The sequence below is a fragment of the Lissotriton vulgaris genome, unplaced genomic scaffold, assembly GCF_964263255.1.
Source record: "Lissotriton vulgaris unplaced genomic scaffold, aLisVul1.2 SCAFFOLD_1180, whole genome shotgun sequence".
In the NCBI taxonomy this organism is placed as follows: Eukaryota; Metazoa; Chordata; class Amphibia; order Caudata; family Salamandridae; genus Lissotriton; species Lissotriton vulgaris.
The window spans coordinates 135,743-157,683 of NW_028246207.1; positions in this window are offsets into that span (position 1 = coordinate 135,743).

Consider the following 21,941-nt stretch of genomic DNA (forward strand, 5'->3'; position numbering starts at 1 on the left):
GTATTTGATTGGAGCATAGTAATAGAGTTGAGGTTCTGTAAATTCTGTATTGTCCCGTGAGGTTATGGTTCCGTCACGATTTTGGTGATGTTGTAGCGTATTTAGTAAGTACGGCTAATATGGAGTGAATTCGTCATGTTAACTAGCGAGTTCATTACGTATTCAGAGACTTTGTCTCAAATATGGGTTCTATTTTGTCCATGCCTCCATTTTGTGTTGCAATCACGTAGGCCCGTGGAGGTAACCAAACGAACAAAGTTGCATGGGCTTCGTTGTTCATGCACCTATTAACTAGGCCTTTTCTGACTTGTGAGTGAACTGTAAGAAACTGACCCCTTCACCTGAAACTGACCTCGCTAATCCAATTTCCATGGTTGATCATTGTCTGAGTTTGCCAATCAAAGTTCAGGACATTGTTAACTTTTAGGTTCTTTACACATGCCTTATCTTGCTCGTTATCTGTCATTGTTTCCTTTCTATGTTTCTTCATTATATGCACTGTGCTTTCAATTATGGGTTTGTCCGGCTTGTGGAGATTGAATTTGGAACATTCCTAATAATTAACTTGTGGGTTGGGACAATGTAAATTGAGGTTTTTGCTATGTGATGCTGCGTGGGAAAATGTATCTTATTGGTCAGAACTTTGTGCAGTGGGTGTGCATTTATAATGTGAATATTGGGCATAAAAAGAGACGCCTCGCCGTACAAAATTGAGCAGTCTCCTGAGAATATATGCTATGCTGTATTTCTAGGATCTCTGTTACTAGCTGCAGCTAATAAATTTGGTCTCTGACGCCACCCAGAAGTATTCTGTGTCTCTGTATACCAAGACAGGTGAATCAGAAGACTTTGGGCGTGCCCCTGGCGCCGCTGGGTTTAAAACCCGGTTCTTCAACTGGCGCCCAACGTAGGGCGACTTCAGCGGTACCGGTCCAAGCCCGAAGAGTGTGAGGAGCTTCGTGAGGAAATTCTGGAGGAGGGCCCCCACTTCATCGACCCTTGCATGTCGCCTGTGGACCGAAGGTTTTTACTGCGAGGCTTCCCGCATCCGACGGCTACGAAGGACTGCTGCCCTGACTGTCGCCCTGTCTTGGACCCTCTTATGACGATTTGTAAGGCGAGACGTTAGACGGTCTTCTGGTGGCGTGACAGACATTTTGGTTAAGTGCAACTGGGTCGCTCCCACGACTTTGTTTGGTTTCTTGGTTTTGAATTGGTTATTGCAATTGCCAAAGCCGAGGGGCTCGTATATTTGCGAGTATATCGTTTTTTGATAACCCCTTGAAGTTTGAAGCTAGATTAGTGAGCTATAAGATGCCTGGTCTTAGCAAATTTAGGAAATGGTTTTGTTGTAGTTGTAACAGGGATTCCCGATTGGAGGACTCGTGTCCGATACCTCCGGTTGGACCTTCAACTTATGAGCTCTATTCAAAGCATGGCATGGGTCCAATTACGTTTAATGAAGTATGGATCCGCTATACGAAGAAAGATGGTGTCTTACGATGGCCCCAGCATGGTAGTTTCGAATCAGAGGTTTTAGATAACCTAGAAGTTGCGCTATTTAAGAAGAAAGCCCGGCCGGCGATGTTTGACTCTTTCCGCCTCTGGTGTAAGGAAGCCAAACAGCGAGAAGTTAAGCAAGTTAAGAGAGATAGGAAAGAAAAGAATATATCGATAATACAAGCTGCTAGGCAGTTTAAGGAAGAGGAAGAAGATCGTGCGATTGAGGTGTCAGATAGACAACATTGCATGGCCATTGACAAATGTTATCCGGCTTTGCCACCTCTTCTTCCGAATGCAACAAATGACCCTGAAAAGGATCCTTTGATGTCGCATTTGTTGAGATTACCACCCCCTTATGTGCAGAGTGCTACGGCACCTCCGCAACCCCGAGTTGTTCAACCCCCTGTTGCTGTCCAGCCACCAGCTCTTCCCAGGTCGTTCTTCCTCCATTGGCACAGCCGCCTTTAGGGCCGCCAGCTTTGCTAACAGTTATGCCTCAAACTCCTTTGCCTTCCTCTCCTTTACCTTCGACTTCTTTTGCTACTGACCCTACGTCTCTGTCACCTCAAAACACGTTGTCTCCTGTTCTTATGTCAACTTCTTCTCCTTCTGCTCGAAAATGAATGGCTGAGACTGTTACTAGTCTTTTGTCTCCACTCTTTGGGTCACTAAATATGACCCCGGTTTCGGAACGTAAGCAGAGTCGTAGTCAGCTTCCTGGTCCCGAAGAGCGGGCAGTGTTGGATCTTCTGGCTCGTAGATGGGTTTTAAATGTTTCTAGGTATAATTTACAAGCGGTTATGGATGTTTTCTTACAGTGGGAAGCACCAAATAAAGGTATGTTTTTGATGTCATGTGTACTTTCCTTCGTGAAGAATGGGAAAATAATGAGTTGGGTCCGATTCCGCAGGAATTACTTAATGTTCAGTCTGAATTTGCTAAAGTGACGATAGTTGGTCCCAATGTTGAGGAAGCGGTAGAGACGCTTCTTGCATTTAGGTGTAGACTTCCTTCTCAGTCGTTGTTTGAACCTGATCCTTCTGTTAGGAGAAAAGTGAAGCAGTACCCAATGAGAGAGGTTCCCCCTGTATGGAGAGAGGCAGTTTTGGCTGATGCCGCTCAAGGTGTTGCGGGTGCACCAGCTCATTTTCAGCGAGTGTGGGTACATGTCCCTTGGAAGAGAGCTAAGGTCCTGGCTTTTTAGCAGACTTTGCCTGACCCCCGTAAAAATCCTGCTGGTTACTATAAGGAGTTGTCTCAGACAGTTGATGCGTGTGTTATGAATTTAGCTGACGTGGATATGTTGTTGGGTAACGTAGTTCCTCAACCTTTGTGGGCGAAGATCCGTCATGAGGATCATGCGGCAGAGTTAGGAGATACGTGGGTTAATATTGTTGCTGAGGATGGTCGATAGGTAGGAGGTGCCAAACCTGAGCCTTTAGTTGCAGAATTACCTGGTAGGATTATTAATTTAATGAAAACCTTGATGCCTCCTATGCGGGTGAATTGGGACAAGTTAGCAGCATGCAAACAAAAGAAAGACGAGAGTGTGTCTGATTTGTTCACCAGGTTTGAGGAAACATTCATTGATCACAGTGGTCAGGACATGAGTACAGAAGGTGGTCAAAGGTTGTTCGCAGATAAGTTTGTTTTTAATTTGCTCCCTGAGCTTTCTAATAAGTTAAAGGACTCTGAGAGTTCATGGGCTGTTTCTTCCTTGGCCCAGATATTGGCTACTGCACAATACTACGAGAATAGAGATAAAGATGAGAAGGATAAAGTAGAGAAGAAGACTAAAGAATTGAAGACGAAGGTCCTTTACAGCAGGTGTATCCGCCTCGCCCTAATCAGCGTCAGTAACCTTCCCAGTATCAGCAACCCCACAGTTTCAGAGATTGTTGCAGAAGCCTGAGTCTTTTCCTCCGCGACTTCCGCTAGGCCCTAATCAGTGTGCTTATTGTAGGGAAGAAGGTCACTTTAAGAATAGTTGCCCGATTTTGCTTCAGCGTGCGAATGGTGTATCTGGTCTGAGAGGTCATGGTGGTTTTCAACAAGCTCAAAACACAAATTTACAGAGGGTCAAAGGGGTAATAGTTTAACGACCTGTCACCTCATGCCCCTGCACTTAAGGTAAACAACACAAAGAGAGAAGACCAGGTCCAAAATGGTGTGTTGTCCTGACTGGTGCAAGAGGATCACGCGGATACGTGTGTGGAGAAGTGTGTTGCGTCACAATAGGCTAAAAAAGTCCCATCAGACCGCCCTCGTGGCGGCATATCATCGTGTGGGAAAGGGCAATTGCTCCGAGTTCCGCCCGTGCCATCAAGAGATGGTGCGGAATTGGAAACCGGTGCATTTAGCCACAATTGTGCGCAACCTACAATACAGAGAAAGTGCAGTGCTTAAAGAAAAAGTGCTTAATTAAAAATAACTACCTAGACTGAAAAAAAAAATTCTTAAAGATAAGTGTAGGTGTCAAGATTAAAACCCGTGCCTGGTAGTGAGAATGTGAGACTACATTATGGCACTGTGCAGTATGGTCGACTAGTTTCAGCTAGATGGAGTGTTTCTCCAGCTTTCATCAGGACCTTGTAAGTTGGTCAGCTACTGCAATACAGTGTTTGAAGGTATACAGAAGTGCAAACACATTAGTTTCACACAACAGCGTACAATGTACTTTAGGAAGACAAATATCTCCCAGAGACTTAGAACCTCAGTATCCAATGTTGGCAGGAAAGGAATCTTCCAGCTTTATGTGGGTGAAGACCTCATCTCGCCCGGCAACCGCTCGGGAAATTGAGGGCCCGCTCTATCCGTCGGTGCCCATCGCTCTGAACAAGCACCTTGGGGTAGAGGACGTGGTACGTTTCCTCAGAATGAACGTTCCTTTCCCCCTCAAAATTCTATGAATTATTTTGATCAACAGAATGTTCCGATTGTTCAGTCTGCTCAGTACTACACGGATGACTATTATGTTGAAAGCGAGAGTGCCGGTTTTAATTATAGCTAGGACAGCCATGGACAAACGAAGGGATTAGTGTCAGTTCCAGTAGACCAGAGTGGACCTTATGTTGAAGTAATTACATCAGGTGTGGCAGAGCCTTTTCTTTTGGATACTGGTGCGGCTAAGAGTTCTATCATGCACTCTAAACTCCCTGGCGCACCTTTGTCTGGCTTGATGAATGTCTCTGTAGGATTTTCTGGTGCCCCAGTTCGTAATCCGGTTTCTTGTCCTTTGCCTCTTTCTATTGGGCCTTGTGAATTGGAAGCACCCCTTATTCTAACGACAGGTTGTGGTGAGAATCTGTTGGGTTTGGATTTGTTGAAAAGATTGCATGCAACATTACATTGTTCTCATTCAGGAGTACATCTTATGTTGGATAAGAGAGTGATCTCTCCGATGTATTTGTCTAAAGATCGGTTTCCACTGGAATTGCATTCGCTCCCTGATACTCCTTGGGCTACAGGTCCCAATGATGTTGGCCTTTTGCAGATTCCACCCTATGTTGTTACCCTCAATTCGAATGCTAAGCTACCTCGCATTCCCCAATACAAGATCTCTAGTGATGGTGAAAGAGCTCTTTTAGCGATTATCTATGATTTGGTTGAGAAAGGTGTGATTGAAGAAACGAGAGGTAATGTGTGTAACAGTCCTGTTCTGCCTGTCCTTAAGCGTACTGACTCTACCCAGCCACCTGTGTATCGGTTTGTGATCGACCTTCGAGAAGTTAATAAGATTGTCGTGCCACAGTTTCCTGTTGTTCCGGACATTACTGCTTTACTGACTATGATCCCTGCTTCAGCTGCTTGGCTTTCTGTTATTGATCTGAAGAACCCTTTCTTTAGTATTCCGATTGCTGAAGAAAGTAGGGATATTTTTGGCTTCTCTTTAGGAGGTCGTAGTTTCAGGTTTAAGCACGCTCCTCAAGGTTATTGTGAGAGTCCCTCCATCTATAGTCAGGCTTTGAAAACTCAGCTTGATGCTTTTGTCTTGCCTTCTGGTGCTACTCTTATACAGTATGTTGATGATCTGTTGGTCGCTGCTGATGATGAAGAGATTTGTAAAGAAGTTACGCTTTCTTTGTTGCGAAATTTGTCTGACCTTCACCATAAAGTGACACCTTCAAAGTTGCAGTATTGCCGCCAGGAAGTGACCTACTTAGGTCATCTCTTGTCGAAGGAGGGAAGACGATTGACCCCAGAGCATATTCAAGCGATTGCTCAAATGACTGTGCCATCCACACAGAGAGAGGTGCGTGCCTTTTTGGGTATCACCTCGTATTGTAGACAGTGGATTCCGAATTTTTCTTTGTTAGCGAAACCTTTGTTGGCACTTACTCTTAAGGACACACCAAACCCTCTTCCGTGGTCTGACGAATGTCAGAAGAGTTTTTCTGAATTGCGTGATGCGTTGTGTTCTGGTCCTGTGTTGGGTACCCCGGACTACAGTAAACCTTTTACACTTTATGTGCACGAGAGAGAAGGTTGTGCGCTGTCAGTGTTGACGCAACAATTTGGAGACAAGCAGCGCCCATGTGCGTATTTTTCAGCTACTTTAGATCTGGTAGCTAGGGCATTGCCGAGTTGTTTGAGAGCTACAGCGGCAGCGGCTGTTTCTATCCGACAGTCTGCTGGTTTGGTATTGGATAATACATTGATTGTGATGGTCCCACATGCAGTGGATACCTTATTGAATAGAACGAGGACTCAGCATCTTACTAGTGCGCGTTTGTCAGGTTATGAGTTGACGCTTTTGGCTAGTCATGTGCATATAAAGCGGTGCAACACATTGAATCCAGCTACATTGTTGCCGATTTCTGTAGAGACAGATGCTCAGGAACAGCATGATTGTTTTCTCCGGACAGAGGAGGAAACGAAGGGTAGAGTTGATCTGAAAGATACTCCTCTTTCGAATCCAGATGGTACCTTCTGGGTAGATGGTTCATGCTTTAAGCTTCCGAATGGCAATACGACTGCAGCGTATGCGGTTACGACTTTGCACACGATTGTTGAAACTGCATGTATTGCACAGAATTCAGCTCAAGCAGCTGAGTTGATTGCACTGACGAGAGCGTGTGTGTTGTCAGAAGGAAAGAAAGTGAATGTGTACACTGATAGCCAATATGCATTTGGCGTGGCTCATAGCTTTGGCCGTTTGTGGAGAGAGAGAGGATTTCTTACCTCCCATGGTACGAAAATTCAACATGGACAATTAGTGAATGAACTTCTTGAGTCACTTACTTTGCCGACACAAGTTGCGATTGTGAAATGCAGCGCACATAGGAAGGTTACGGATGATGTTGGTCGTGGCAATGCGTTTGCGGATGAAGTAGCAAGAGAAACGGCGAAAGATGTGACGAGTCGTATGTATTTTGCTGGTCCTGCTAGATGGGTTATGGCAGGAGGAATGTGTGAAGACACGATAGAAAGTGTGAAATCGATTCAGGCAGAAGCTATTGAGAAAGAATTGAGTGTGTGGAGAGAGACTACGGGAATGTTGGATTCGACTGGCTGTTGGGTTGAGTTGTCGGAACACCAGCGATGGTTGTTGCCTGATGCATATGTGCTTAAAGTGGTTACGATGGCTCATGGGTTGGCTCATATCAGTTCAAAAGGGATATGTAAGTTGTTGGCTCCATTTTGGCAGAATGCTGGAATTCCTAAATGTGCTGAGAATCTGGATAAAAACTGCATGATTTGCTTGATGCATAATCCTGGCAAGGGAACCCCAACTCCAGCGGGTCATTTTGCTCCTCCAATGTATCCCTTTGAGGTGCTACAGCTAGACTTTATTCACATGGAAAGATGCAATAACCTAAAGTATGTCCTTGTGGTTGTTTGTGCCTTTTCCAGATGGATAGAGGCCTACCCCCTCAAGGTTAATACTGCTTTATCTACAGCCAAGGTTTTGCTCAAAGAATATTTCCCTAGGTATGGTTTGCCGAGAATGGTATGGAGTGACAACGGAAGTGAATTCGTGGGTCAGATTATGAAGAAAGTGTGTGCGGGTTTGGGCATCAAACAGAAATTTCATGCTGCGAATCACCCCCAGTCAGCTGGCTTGGTCGAGTGCTACAATGGCACTCATAAACTTAAATTGGCCAAGATACAAGCAAGCACTGGCTTTACATGGCCCGATGCTTTACCGTTGGCACTTTTATCCACAAGAACAACAGTACATTCTCGTGTGGGACTTAGCCCATACAAGATTGTTTTTGGACGCCCGGCAAATGTTTGGGGTGTGCCGAGGCCAAATAAATATAGTGACATCGAGTACCCTATGTTGGTTGATTACTTACATGACTTGACTGCTAAATTACGTGTTCTTCACCAACAGGTGCATGATACTTTACCTTCAGCTTCTGTGGATGCAGGTCACTCGATTAAACCTGGCGAGTGGACCTTGGTGAGAAACTTCCAAAGGACCAAGAATCTGGAACCGAGGTGGACAGGTCAATACCAGGTGTTATTGGCGACTCGGACTGCCGTCAAGGTTTGCGGCAAGAAAAATTGGGTGCACGCCACCCATTGTAAAACGGTACCCTTACCCTTACCCTTACCATACGACCAGTGGGTCAAAAATGGTATTGCCGATTCTGAGACTGAAAGGGTTCCCGAGATTTGTGCCTTTTAGTGACGCACATTTGAAATGGACTCAGTCGGAACGTGCGGATGACGAAGTTTTGCAAGCAACTGTGCCATTGCATTTGAGACTTGACACTACGCAACCAGAGACATTTTTCCAGGATCAGACGGTGCCTGGTAAAGAATGCTATAATCTGCGGACTAAAAAGGACAAATACATTTGAATCTTTTTGTGAATTATACTCTTTCAGACAAGAAACTTTTTTTGTTCTATTTTTCTTTTTTTCGAGCTGTCATCCGAGCTCAGCTGCAGGGTCACGGTATAAAGTTCTTAAGGGGTGACCCGCGTATTGACGAAAGGTCTGCGGTTCTATGGACTTCTAGGACGCCTGGACGCACACTTAAGTGAAGAAGGAAAATTGTCGTGAGCAGCACGTTACAGGATGGAGTTTTTTGTAACTGAAAGAGTTGTTGAGAAAATGGATTTTAAGACAAGATTCTGTACATTAATACGTAGCAAATGTTTCATCATATTGTGTTCTTTTATGTTTTTAAGTATCACATTAGCTTGTGTGGGTTGGACTGTTTATGCTACACAACTGACATCTGCACCCACTTCCCAACCTATGCTTTCCTTTACTACTGTTTCTTTGCACCAATTTTACACGTTGCCTGAACATGAACAGACAAGGAGGTCAGAATTTGTCAACAATTTGTTTATACAGCTTGTTGCATCAGCATCAGTTAGTAGTAAATACTACTAATTGCTGGGTTTGTGGTCTTATGCCTCATAGGACAGATAGAGGTATGCCTTATTTGGTTTTGTCTTTTTCTTTTAATGGGTCTGTATGGGCTTTTCAGACTATGTTCATTTATGCAAATGAGGTATATCCCTTACGTTCCGTGAAAGACAATCCGAGTAATAGTGCCTTGATAAAGGGAATAGTAGATATGATTCGAGATATTGATGCATATAATGTTATCCCTAAGGATGAGGTGCAGGCTTACGTTGGTTGGAACGTGACTGGATACAGTACCAGCTTGACAGAGAAGGAGAGACGAAAAAGGTCTCCCCCGATTTGGATTGTACCCCATCAAGGCCACTTTTGTTTGCAAGGTAGTGGTCGGAATCCGAGAGCTCAGCTAGGTAAGAGTGTTTGTGTTCAAACCTATGTCTATTCATCTCAGACTTCTCCTCCGTTTGTGCCAGCTAAAGGCACATATTTTATTTGTCACAACAGAGCCTACACATGGTTGCCGCCTGATTTTTCGGGAACTTGTTATGTGGCGTTTTTGCTTCCCCCTACATACACTATAACTTCGGACTATCATAGGACAAGATATGGTAGAGGTGTCTTCGATCAGGAAGATACTGCAGCACAGGAAGTAGGAGACTTTTTCAAGGGTTTCCTACCGTTTTGGGGTCCTATGGCCAATATCAGGAATATACGACAACTTACGAGAGTGGTTGAGGCCACTATAAATGAAACTGCAGGTGCCCTTAGTAATGTTACCGCTGAGCTTCAAGCGGACCGTCTTATGACGTTACAAAACCATATGGTTTTAGACATCATACTTGCAGATCGAGGAGGGGTATGCAAATTGATCCAATCTAGTTGCTGTGTTTTCATACCAGATAATGCCCCTACATTGTACCAAGCCATTTCTAGACTGCATAAGATCTCGGAGTCTATTCATGTGGAGGAAGGAGACTGGTCGATGACAGGATGGTTTTGGGGACTACTGTCTAAATGGGGATGGAAGATTCTGATGTTCCTTGGTATGATTTTAGCTATCCTCTTCTCCTGTTGTCTTTGCATCCAGTGTGGTCCCGCCATTTGTAGTCTTTGTGCTACCTTGTGTGTGCGGAGACCTGTCTCAAGAGAAGTGGAGAGTAGTAGGTGATGCTCCAGCAACACCTTGATGATCTGATGAATATTGATATAGACCTAGATTCAGATTAACATGAGTTTGGGTTATTGCCTACGTAATGGCAAAAGGAGGGTCAGAGGTTCTGTAAATTCTGTCTTGTCCCGTGAGGTTATGGTTCCGTCACGATTTTGGTGATGTTGTAGCGTATTTAGAAAGTACGGCTAATATGGAGTGAATTTGTCATGTTAACTAGCGAGTTCATGATGTATTCAGAGACTTTGTCTCGAATATGGGTTCCATTTTGTCTGTGCCTCCATTTTGTGTTGCCATCACGTAGGCCCGTGGGGGTAACCAAACGAACAAAGTTGCATGGGCTTCGTTGTTCATGCACTTAATAACTAGGCCTTTTCTGACTTGTGAGTGACCTGTAAGAAACTGACCCCTTTACCTGAAACTGACCTCGCTAAGCCAATTTCCTTGGTTAATCGTTGTCTGAGATTGCCAATCAAAGTTCAGGACATCGTTAACTTTTAGGTTCTTTACACATGCCTTATCTTGCTCGTTATCTGTCATTGTTTCCTTTCTATGTTTCTTCATTACATGCATTGTGCTTTCAATTATGGGTTTGTCCGGCTTGTGGAGATTGAATTTGGGAAATTCCTAATAATTAACTTGTGATTTGGGACAATGTAAATTGAGGTTTTTGCTATGTGATGCTGCGTGGGAAAATGTATCTTATTGGTCAGAACTTTGTGCAGTGGGTGTGCATTTATAATGTGAATATTCGGCATAAAAAGAGACGCCTTGCCTTACAAAATTGAGCAGTCTCCTGAGAATATACGCTATGCTGTACTTCTAGGATCTCTGTTACTAGCTGCAGCTAATAAATTTGGTCTCTGACGCCACCCAAAACTATTCCGTGTCTCTGTATACCAAGACAGGTGAATCCGAAGACTTTGGGCGTGCCCCAGGTGCCGCTGGGTTTAAAACCCGGTTCTTCAGAGTCACCAGTAGATCATACCCGGTCCCCCAGATTGCAAAGGTTTGCGTGCATTAGTGCTACCTCTGTCGTGACTGCTTCTTTTTTACTTTCTAACGTAGAGCGCACAACTTCGGTAGCTGCCATTATGTCTTGGAGGGTAAGAGCTCCTTCCTCATTCACTTGCTTTTGTCGCTGATCATATCCCCCTTCTAAGATGGTATCAAACTTGGGGTGCGTGAATTTATCGAGCTTGGTCTAGTGTGTAAGTTTAGCTCCTTTGTGGGTCGCCATCTTGCATGGTAGTGATTCACCCCACACTTGCCGCGCCTCCGTCACTCCATGGATGTACTCATCGGGTGACGCCACCCACCTCAAGCAATACTTTAACTGACAGATTAAATTCAGGTTGGGGTTATTAGACTGTTCATGTGTATTTCAATCCACACAGTTATCTGTAACTTTCAGTGTTCCTTTACCTTACTAATAAGGCATACCACTTGATCTTCAGTCACCATCTGGTTGGATGTATTCTGGACTTACCTCTCCACAGCAACCATGACCCAAGCCTGCCCCTCCGCTTGTCACCTGGAGCAGTAGAGCAGGCCACGGAGGAAGCACCTCATTATCGGCCTCTCTGCCTCTCTGCGGCTATCAGTATTCACCGCAGTGAGCCGGACCACTGCTGTTGAGACCGATCAGCTTCCACGCTCACCTCTTCACGATCGCGACTGTCCGAGCAACTGCCGCTAGGCCGGATCCTCTTGAGGCGTTTACGCCCGATGCAGGGCCTGCGTTGCCTAGTAACTTTGCCGCCGGACACTGGTTGCACTGCAGGCTCGGTGTCAATGAGCTCCCCAGATCTGTGGCATCACCCGTCATGCCTCCGCCGTTCTTTTCATGGGGGTGATGCAGTGATTCTTTCCAACAGGGATGGCGTCTCACAGCGACTCAGCCGTCTTAGGTTGGTTCAGCTACACGATGCCTCGTCGGGACTCCAATATCGATTCTGACGTTCCTGACTATACCAGTACCACCCAACCGGGCTTTACGCTGTGGCAAATGTATAATTTATGAGGATATTTCAGGCTTTCCGCCGGTGAGCCCTCTCAGGGTGCGGCAATTTTGGTTGGCTGATAGCCATGCCCAATCTAGATTGGATTTTTTGTCAAAAACTATAATTTGCAATGTCTTCCCAAAATACAGTCTCGGGAACCCGGGCCGTGACTGAAGTAGGTGCGAGAAGTGGGCGCTGACCTTGAAGAAGGTTTGACTGTAGGCAATGCCCCCGGCAGGATCCATGGGTTATCGCAAACTTGCGATGTACAACTAATGGTTGATAACGGTACTGTAAGTTTGCGGTTCACCTTGCACTATATGAGTGCACCTTAGCGAGTGCACACAATTCTTTTCACTGGACCTGAAGAAAACCTAGCTAGAACGCATGAAAGGCTGAAACATGTAGACCTAGTCACAACTGTACCACGGATGTCTATGACCAATTAAGCCATTGTTATCCTCTCCGTCCTCAGGATCAGCTTGTGGTACAAATAGGCCACCTCCAGATCTATCCAAGCCCCGAATGCTATATATATGGGTTACGTCACCCAAAAACAATGGAAACAAAGGTTACCTGAAGTCAAGGAATATCAGGTGAGGTAATCTCTTTGTCTCCGCAAGGAAAATAATGCAGACCCTCTGCAATAGCCGATGCAAGGAGGCTGTCCAACAGAGGGTCTAGGAACTCAAAATAATGTGAACAACAAACAACCGTTTCCTCCGCAATAGCCGTTGCAAAAAGGCTCGCCAACGGAGGAAACGCGAAGAAGTGAAAAGCGTGTCTTCCGCAAGAGCCTGAGCAATGGAGGGGGGGCTCGCCAACGGAGACACGCGTACCAACACCAGGAAAACACCCTCACTGTCCTCCGCAATAGCCGGTGAATAGGCTCTCCAACGGAGGACAGGACTGTAAGAAACAAAGGATCGAACCCAAGACCGTCCTCCGCAATAGCCGATGGAAAGGCTCTCCAACGGAGGACAGGACTACGCAAAAGCGCCGGAAAATACTGCAACTGGATGTCGAGGTTTACCAACAACACAGAAAAACCTCACCGCAAGAGTTGACTGGAACGCCAGGAAACACGAACCGGAATATCCGACGCCGGCTCCAGGAAGTGGCGTCTATTTATGCTCCGCCTCTCGGCCGCTAAGCCCTCTGGGAAATGTAGTCTTTTCCCCGCGGAGCCCGTTAGTTCCTTGAGGCGCGATGACCTCTGACAGCCATAGAGGACATCCACTAACTATGACACCACCTATAAATTCCGGGTCGTCATAGAGGCTATTTTAAAAATCACTCTCACTTGTCACTCATTTTACACAAAATAACCTGTTCCGCTGTAATTCAGGCACACTCAGGAGGCACTCGACCCTCGGGTGGAACCTAATGATGAAGCATGCCACCAACTAAGTTGGTGGGAGAGGGATCTTTAAAAAAAAAAGGAAATTGCTTCCTTTTTTCCCAACTCTTTAAGCAGTAATCGTTCTCTGGAATTACTCCTATTTTGTTGATTGTACCCAAAATACATCCAAATAAAGCCCCCTGGACGCAAAGCAGCGAGCAGCAACATTTGCGTGAGAAAAGGGCACCTTTCCAGAGCAAATTAACTTTTGATCTGCAAAGTAGATACTTTGCTTCACTATTGTAACTCTGCACAGTCTTGGTAAACCTACCCCTACATGTTTGACCTCAGTGCACAAATATTTCCTTGTGTAATTTTGCCTGATGCACCAAAGGCAATATCAGCCAAAGTCTGATTTACAATACCATTTAAAATTTTGAAGAAGGTTATACCTTGCAGGATAATTATTGGAAACAAAACATTAATACAGGCAGTATTAGACAAATACATGACTAGCAATCATAGATGAAATAAAAACAGGAAGAGACGGAAAGGAAACATCTGTAAACAATAAAATGCAAATATCTTTTTTTTAAAACTCACTTCCTTCTCCACCCTGGGAAGCATCAACAATGGGGAGAGTGTGATTTCGCTATAAAAATCTTGAGCTTTTCAAAACTAAGGTGTATATTTAAAAGAAATGGTGCTCTGCTGTTTTGCCACAGCAGAGCTTCAAAAAGTCAACTGCTGCTGTACGACACTTCCTAACGCCATATTAGCATTGTATTTACAATGCAGACATGGCATTACGACGGATCAGAGGCTGAAGAAAATGACGCTAAAAAGAACTTTACGTCGATAAAAAGAATCACGCTATGGTACAAAGTGACGTTCGGCCAATTAGTGGCAGGAAAAAACATGCTAGCCGGCCTAATGGTACTTTTCTGCACCCAGCATGAAAAAAAAACCAGAAAAACGCCACTAAAATGAATTTTTTAAAAAACTTGCCAGAAGCAGAATGGAGCAGCCAGGAATGATCACAGGATAACACCACCCCAACCCCACTATCAGCTTGGATGGCCAGGGGAAGAGGAAGTGCATGTTCAGTCAGAAGGACAAGGAAATCTTGATCGCTGGGGAGATGGAGCATCAACACTAACTATTTGTCAGCTCCAAAGTATCATTGAGGAAGAAAAAGATCATATGGCAATCCATAGTCGAAAAGGTGAACAGTGTTGCCAAAGTCAAGAGGACAGTGATGGACTGTATGAAGCGTTGTCATGGTGCCAACAGCAAAACTAAGAAGAAACTGGCAACCAATCTACAGACAGCATTGCAGACCGCAGGTGGTAGTCCAGCACCTCAGGAGGATATGGATCTCTTTGAGGAGCAGGTGTTTGCTGTTATCTCTGAGGAGTCCATGGTTGGAGTTGCGGGACAGGACAGTGCTGTCTTTGGCTGTAGAAAGGTAGAATCCTATCAGCACAGTTAGCTAACATTTTTGCAAGGTGTCAGTGTTTTTGACCTAATCAGCTGGAATCATGCTAAGCAGGACCCCAGCAACTGTGCTTTATCACCTAAATTGACGTGGTACGTTCTTTGGTACCTCCACAATTGGCTACTGGTGTACCCTTATAAGTCTCTAATATATGGTACTAAGGTACCCAGGCCATAGGTACACCAGGAGTCCCCCATGGGCTGCAGTATGTTTTGTACCACCCAAGGGAGTCCACTTGAACTGTGACCACTGGCCTGCTATCAAAACCTGTGTGACTTGGTGCTTGTACCTCGCACAACAGAAGGTTTCCTTCTGTCTGAGGTCACTTCACCTAAAACCTATGATTCACCCCTATGGCAGGATTTTCAGTCCTGAGGGCAGGGTGCTTGGTTATAAGTGTGAGTGTGCCCTGAATGAGCAGGACACCCCTACAAACCACAGAGTTGATTCTCCTGGCTTTGTAAGTGTGGTTAGCCATTTTAAGACATATAGTGGACATCAGTCATTCTGAAATGTTCAACTATATAATGACTGTACCGAACATGGTAACAAACATGTTGGAATCATACCCTAACACCGATTCCAGTGTAAGAAGTATGATCCCCTGTTCTAGGGGGCTCCTCCCTAGGCCTTTCCGGGTCTGCCAGAAAGCTAGTGCTGCTGCCATCCACACACACGTCTGCCCTCCTGCAACTGAGACAAGTTTGAGCAGGGGATGGTAAAACAATAGGTTTCCTGTGTGACCACCTCCCAGACAGGACTTAGGGGCAGATTTATGTTAACTGGCGCATCCCCAGGTATGCGCCAGTTAACGTGCGCCACAGTGCGCCACAGCTCCGCCACCCATGGTGCGCCGCATTTATAATGCGGCGCACCATGGTGCAAAAACAGCACAGATGCGTGACGCATCTGTGCCGGAAATGTGGCGCATTGCTAGAGTTGCGTCGCAAGCGCAACGCAGCTCCAGCAAGGCTCGGGGGTACACCATCTGCACAATGCTGCATCAAGACCTACGCCTGCTTCACGCAGGCGCAGGGTTTTGACGCAGCATTGCCCTGAGAGTGACCGAGTGAAATCTCATAGATTTCACTCAGCCACTTTCAGGAGGCGTTCCTGCGCAGGAACGCCCCCCCCCTGCGCAGAAACGCCTCCTTATGGCGCAGTGCTTTACAACATGACGCATCTCCTAGATGCGTCACGTTGTAAATAGGGCGCATTGTTTGCGCCGCAGTTGCGTCAAATAAAGTGACGCAATTGCGGCGCAAAGAGGCACAACGGCCTCATAAATCTGCCCTTTAGTGTATTGGGCTCATGTGTGAGTGCTTGAAAGCACCACAGACTGCTTGGACGGGCACAAATGGTGCCCTCCTTGCATAATCCAGTTTGAGACAGTTTAGGAACCCTAGGTTCCAGCTCTGGCGCAAAACTGGACAGGACAGGGGAGTATCCTCCCCTCTGTCCAGCCCCTCCTCTGGGAAGGTACCTCGAGTCAGTACAACCCTTACCTTAGTGTATTTAAGGGCTTACCTGCGGGTGGGTCTTTAGATTCGTCATGGGACAAGACTCAACCCTGAAACTACGTCGCTCTTCCAATGTCTGTACTTCGTTTGACTTCAACTGGAACCGAGACTGCAACCTGGGAGACTCCTACTGCCCCTGGTCTCACTGTTCTTTAAGTCTTTGAAAGGATTTGGTGGAAGGAATGACGAGATACTTTGCTGGTAAGATAACTTTATTTACCTTCACAAGCATATAAGTACAACCAGCAGGGCAGCAGGGAAACAGCCAACTGACGCTGCCTCACATAAAAACAATTTCACATTCCAATACTGCATTCCAGATTGCTACGATCTGAAGATCCAACACATCTCCCTCTTTTTAACAAAAAAAACATTTTTATACCAAACAAAAGACCAAAATATAATGAAAACAACCATGCAGAAAGTCATGAGATACATAATCTTGTAACCAGTGTGGTCGTAGCAGAAAGTCCTAAAATACATATTCTTGTAACCAGTGTGGTTGTACCCTCTACCTACAGGTTCTAACAAATGGAGGTCTAACAGACAAAGACCTCTTGGTATCAGCATCATTACTGACACATTGTAGTTTCTTTTGTATGGCCAGCTTCTCCTTGTTCCACCATTTGCCATCATCTAACTGAACCACACACCTTTTCACTGAAACAACTTCTTTAGGTTCTGAAAACTTCGAATGGCCTTTGGCAATGACTCCTGGCAACTTGACTCAAACAAAATCTTATTCTTTAACTTGTAAGTCTTACCACCCTCCTTGGAGACATACTTATTTTGAGCACTCTCCCTTTTGGCAGGTACATCAGACACTTTAATACACAAATTCATGGAACCACACATCCAAGGACGAACTAATTTATTGGCCACTTGCCTTCCTTTCAACATAACAAAAGGAGACAAACCTGTTGAAATAGATGGGGTAGTACGCAAAGCCCAAACAAGATCCTCCAATTCCTTAAACCAATCCAAACCACTGGACAAGGACAATTGTATGTTATCTTTAATCACTCAATTACACCTTTCCACAAGGCCATTACTCCTGGGATGATACAGTGAGGTAGTAACATGTACCACACCCCACTTCTTCATGAACTTGCCAAATTCTTCAGATTTAAACTGAACTCTGTTGTCAATAACAATTTCTATGTGAGCATCTTCACGCATAAACAACTCATGTAAAAATGTAGTCATCTCCACAGTATTAGCACTACGCACAAATTGCAATTCAGGCCAACGTGAACAATAATCCACAAGAACAATACCATATCGCTGACCTTCTCTTAGTACATTCAAGGGACCAATAATATCCATTCCTACCTTGACCCAAGGCTTTTCTGGAATAGGAACAGCTTCCACAGAACTCGTAACAGTAACTTGGGACTTGTCACTGAGGGCACAAGCTAAACACTCCCTCACCCAATGCTCCACATCATTACCTAAACCTGGCCACCAAAATGTGTCTCTAATTCTCCTCTTCATGGCTCGCGTACCTACATGGCCCTGCATGAGCCAAATCAAAAATGTTCCCACTAATACTTTTAGGGAACCTCCTACGTATGCCATCAGACATGCTCAATTCTTCAAAGATTTCCCTGTAAGCCTTACATGCATACTTCACATTCCCTTTAGGCCACCCTACATCCAAATACAAGACTAACTCCAGTAACACTTCATCTTGCTCAACAGCCTCTTTCCATTCTATCTCCTCAATACAAAATTTTTCATCATCGGCCATTGTACGTACTGTTATCCGCCACTCATCATCTTCACTGACGCTCTCTTCCAACCTCGAAGGCAAACTGGACAAATAATCGGCAAAAATATCACCTTGAAAATACCCAATATTATCGATGCCTTGGAGCAATTTTTTGATAACTCGTTGAAAAAGAGACAACGCTGAAGATAACCCAAAGGGCATACGCTTAAATCTATAGGCTCCACAAGGTGTAACAAATGACGTCAAATGTCGAGATTGTTTGTGTAGAGAAATTTGATGATATGCCAAATACCTATCAAGGGTAGAGAATACCTTATCATCTCAGTAATATTAGACAAAGGATGGCTATCAACCCAAATCCTATTGTTTAAGTCTCTTAAGTCAATGCATATTCTTAAAGATTCATTGGGCTTCCTGGCTAAAACTATTGGCGAAAGCCATTCTGAGCTCTCAATGGGCTCAATTATGTTCTCTGAGCATAACGTTTTCAATTCTTTTCTGAACTCACTTATGATGGAAATGGGAACATATCTAACCTTATGTACCAATGGTTTAACCCCAGTTTTCAATTTAATTTTGTGGGTAAAACCTTTGATCTTCCAGAGTCTGTCTGCAAACACATCGGGAAATGCTTGTGTCCAAAAGCAACTTTCTACAGACATAATACGTGCAACATCGTTCGTAAAAGAACTTGTTCGCTACTGTTGGGATCAAGTACAATTGTCAAATTACGCTGATCCAACCACCCCAACAAATTTGATCCATCCATCACTACATACACTGTACTATTGGTCACATTCCCTTTAAATTCTATGTGTGCATCAAATTCCCCAATTATTTCAAAGGGTTTTCCTCCATAGGCAACTGGTTTCACATTAGATTTCCTTAATTGGATACTATCCAATTTCCTCCATTCCTCCACACCTATTAGAGTAAAAAGGGAACCTGAATCGACCATCGTTTTGATTGCAGTACCATTAACTAAAATGACAGAGTGAGGTTTTCTGACTATCGACTCAGTCACAGAGGCAATTTCATTTCCTATGATCTCATTTGAAATACTGTCATTATGATCTCCACCTTCCCCTACCATGCACACTACACTCCCCTCATCAGAATCCGACTAATAAGTCTCAGGGTTCTCATCAACAGTATTCACAGACTTGAAAACTTTCAGAACCTTATTGAATTTAGCTCTACACACTTTCGTGAAATTACCCTTTTTGCAAGACACAAAGGTGAATTCCCTAAATGAAATTTGCTACCACAGCGATAACATTCAAATGTCCTCTTCTTTTCTTCTGTTTTGGGCCATACTTTCTTTGCTACGCTGATGATACTCAGCTGGTAGTAGGTCTGACCCAGTTGGCGGAACGACCTGAGGTTCTCCACGACTGTCTTGCCAATGTACATCGTGGATGTCCCACTCTGCTTTGAAGCTCAATGGAGAAAAAACTGAGCTGATGTTGCTTGGCAAATCCAGGCCTTCACTCATAGCCAGTTGTTGGCCCCGGTCCTTGGGCGTTCCACCATCTCCTAAGAAGGAGATCAAGAGCTTAGGAGTATGGTTGGAAGAAGATCTGTCCTTCAGGACACACGCCAGGAAGACAGCGGGGATTTGTTTTGGCCTGCTGCGGTCAGCTCGCAAGGTGTTACCGTTGCTCCCTGATTCATCAAGGAAACTTCTGGTCCGTGGTCTTATTTTGTCTAGACTCGATTATGGGAACGCGTTGTTCCTCGGTGCCCCGGAGTCGACTTTTAAGACCCTCCAACAGGTTCAGAATGCAGCCGCTAGACTGCTGATGATGGTCCCTAGGAGACAATCAGCAGCTCCGGCCTTGAGAGCTCTTCACTGGCTCCCTGTTAAGGAGCGGGTGAAATTCAAGTCCTTATGCACTGCACACAAAATCCTGCATGGTAGGGGCCCCTCCATTTTGATTAATATGGCACGTCCATATAAGTCCACACGGGCTCTCCGCTCTGACCAAAAACACCTGCTTCAGTCAGCCAGAGTTAAAAGAGCTCGTTTGGGTGGCCGGCGTTTCTCGGTGCGAGTGGCGGCACTGTGGAACTCCCTGTCCCTTAAGATACGCTTAGAGCCTAACATCCTGCACTTTAGGAAACTCCTTAGGACCCATCTGTTTCCGGTGTAGTGGCTGAGTTTGAGTCTTTTTCCTTCGCTGTGTCCAGCGCCGGAATGCCCCTGGGTAACTGAGCGCGTTATAAATTTCACAATAATAATAATAATAATAATAATAATTTGATTTGTCTTGTGCCTGTAGAGACTGAACACAAGTACTAATGTTCATTTGTTCCATAAACTTTGTGGTAGACTCAATTTCAGAAGCCAATTCAATAGCTTTATCCAATGTCAAATTGTCGACAGTAAGGAGCATTTCTTGAACTTTTTTACTGCTTGTCTTTTCTACGATTTGGTCACAAATAATTTCATCATTAAGCGTTTTAAATTCACACGTTGCAGCTAAAATCCTTAAGTCGCTAAGAAAATTTTCCACCATTTCACCAGGCATTTGATGTCTTTTATAAAAATGTGTGGCGTTTCATAATGACATTCCTATTCGGTTTGAATCGTAAATCTAAAACTTTTAAAGCTGACGCATACTCCGCGATAACATTGCCTTCACCCATAACAGGTGCAACAGGAAGATGTTTTAAATTTGTTACCTTCAGTACCAAGAGAATGGCCTGAAAATTGCATATTTCTTTTTTTGAGTAAACACATCACCTTCAATAGCTTCCAAGTAAGCTTCAAAACCCTCCTTCCATTGTTCCCATTTAACTAGAGGTAAACCAGGAGATGAAAGAAAAGAAGCAGGTGGATTCAAAGATTGTTGCAAGTTGAAAACCGTCAATGTATATATTAATATACAAAAATATTGCTAAAATTACAGTAAAATGTAAGAAATGTTACCTAGTTGCAAACTGTAAATAAATAGCATGTAATAATGATATTTTTAAAAGATGTTACATAGATGTGCTTTGTGAAATTGTATAATTGCTGTACTCAACACATTCAAAAAGAAGCTATTTGCAAAGGGGCGTGCCTATCGCCGTATTTGTATATTGTAAACAATATGCTTAACATATAAAAATGCTTGTGCTATTTTCTCGATAGGCTTATACATAAGAGGCGTGCCTATCGTCGTATTATAATGTTAAAATATTCAGCAAGAGTATCGTGAAAGAATGCCTGTGTTGAATTGAATAGGCTTTTTTGCATAGAAGGCGTGCCTATCACCGTAAAGCAGGTTCGAAACAAAGTCTCGACGTAAAATAAGACAGACTAAATATGGCGGAATATGCGCATGGAACGTGCGTTTCAATGACTCCTGTACGTTGCTGAATACGTAATGACGTGCAGTTCAAATGCGTTCCAATGACGGAAGCAAATTGGAATAGGAGCGTTTCAGTGACACTGCGTTAAATTAAAGTGTGTTTCACTTTGGGCAAAACAGGCGCGACTCACCGCAATACTGATAGCGGAATGCTCATCGGGAGAAGAAAGTACACCTCTGAAGCGGGTTTGCACAGCGTGATGTAACATGCCGAAATTGAGCCGAAGATCGGGCCGAAGTCCACTTTAAATTGGACACCCTGCTGGCATGAGAAGAGACGCTTGGTCAGGTTCCACGATCGTCGCAATGAAAGGATTCGGTGAAAGGAATGAAGAGATGCTTTGCCGGTAAGATAACTTTATTTTCCTTCACAAGCATATAAGTACAACCAGTAGGGCAGCAGGGAAACAGCCTACTGACGCTGCCTCACCTTAAAATGATTCCACATTCAAATACCGCATTCCAGATCGCTACGATCTGAAGAACTAACAGTCTTC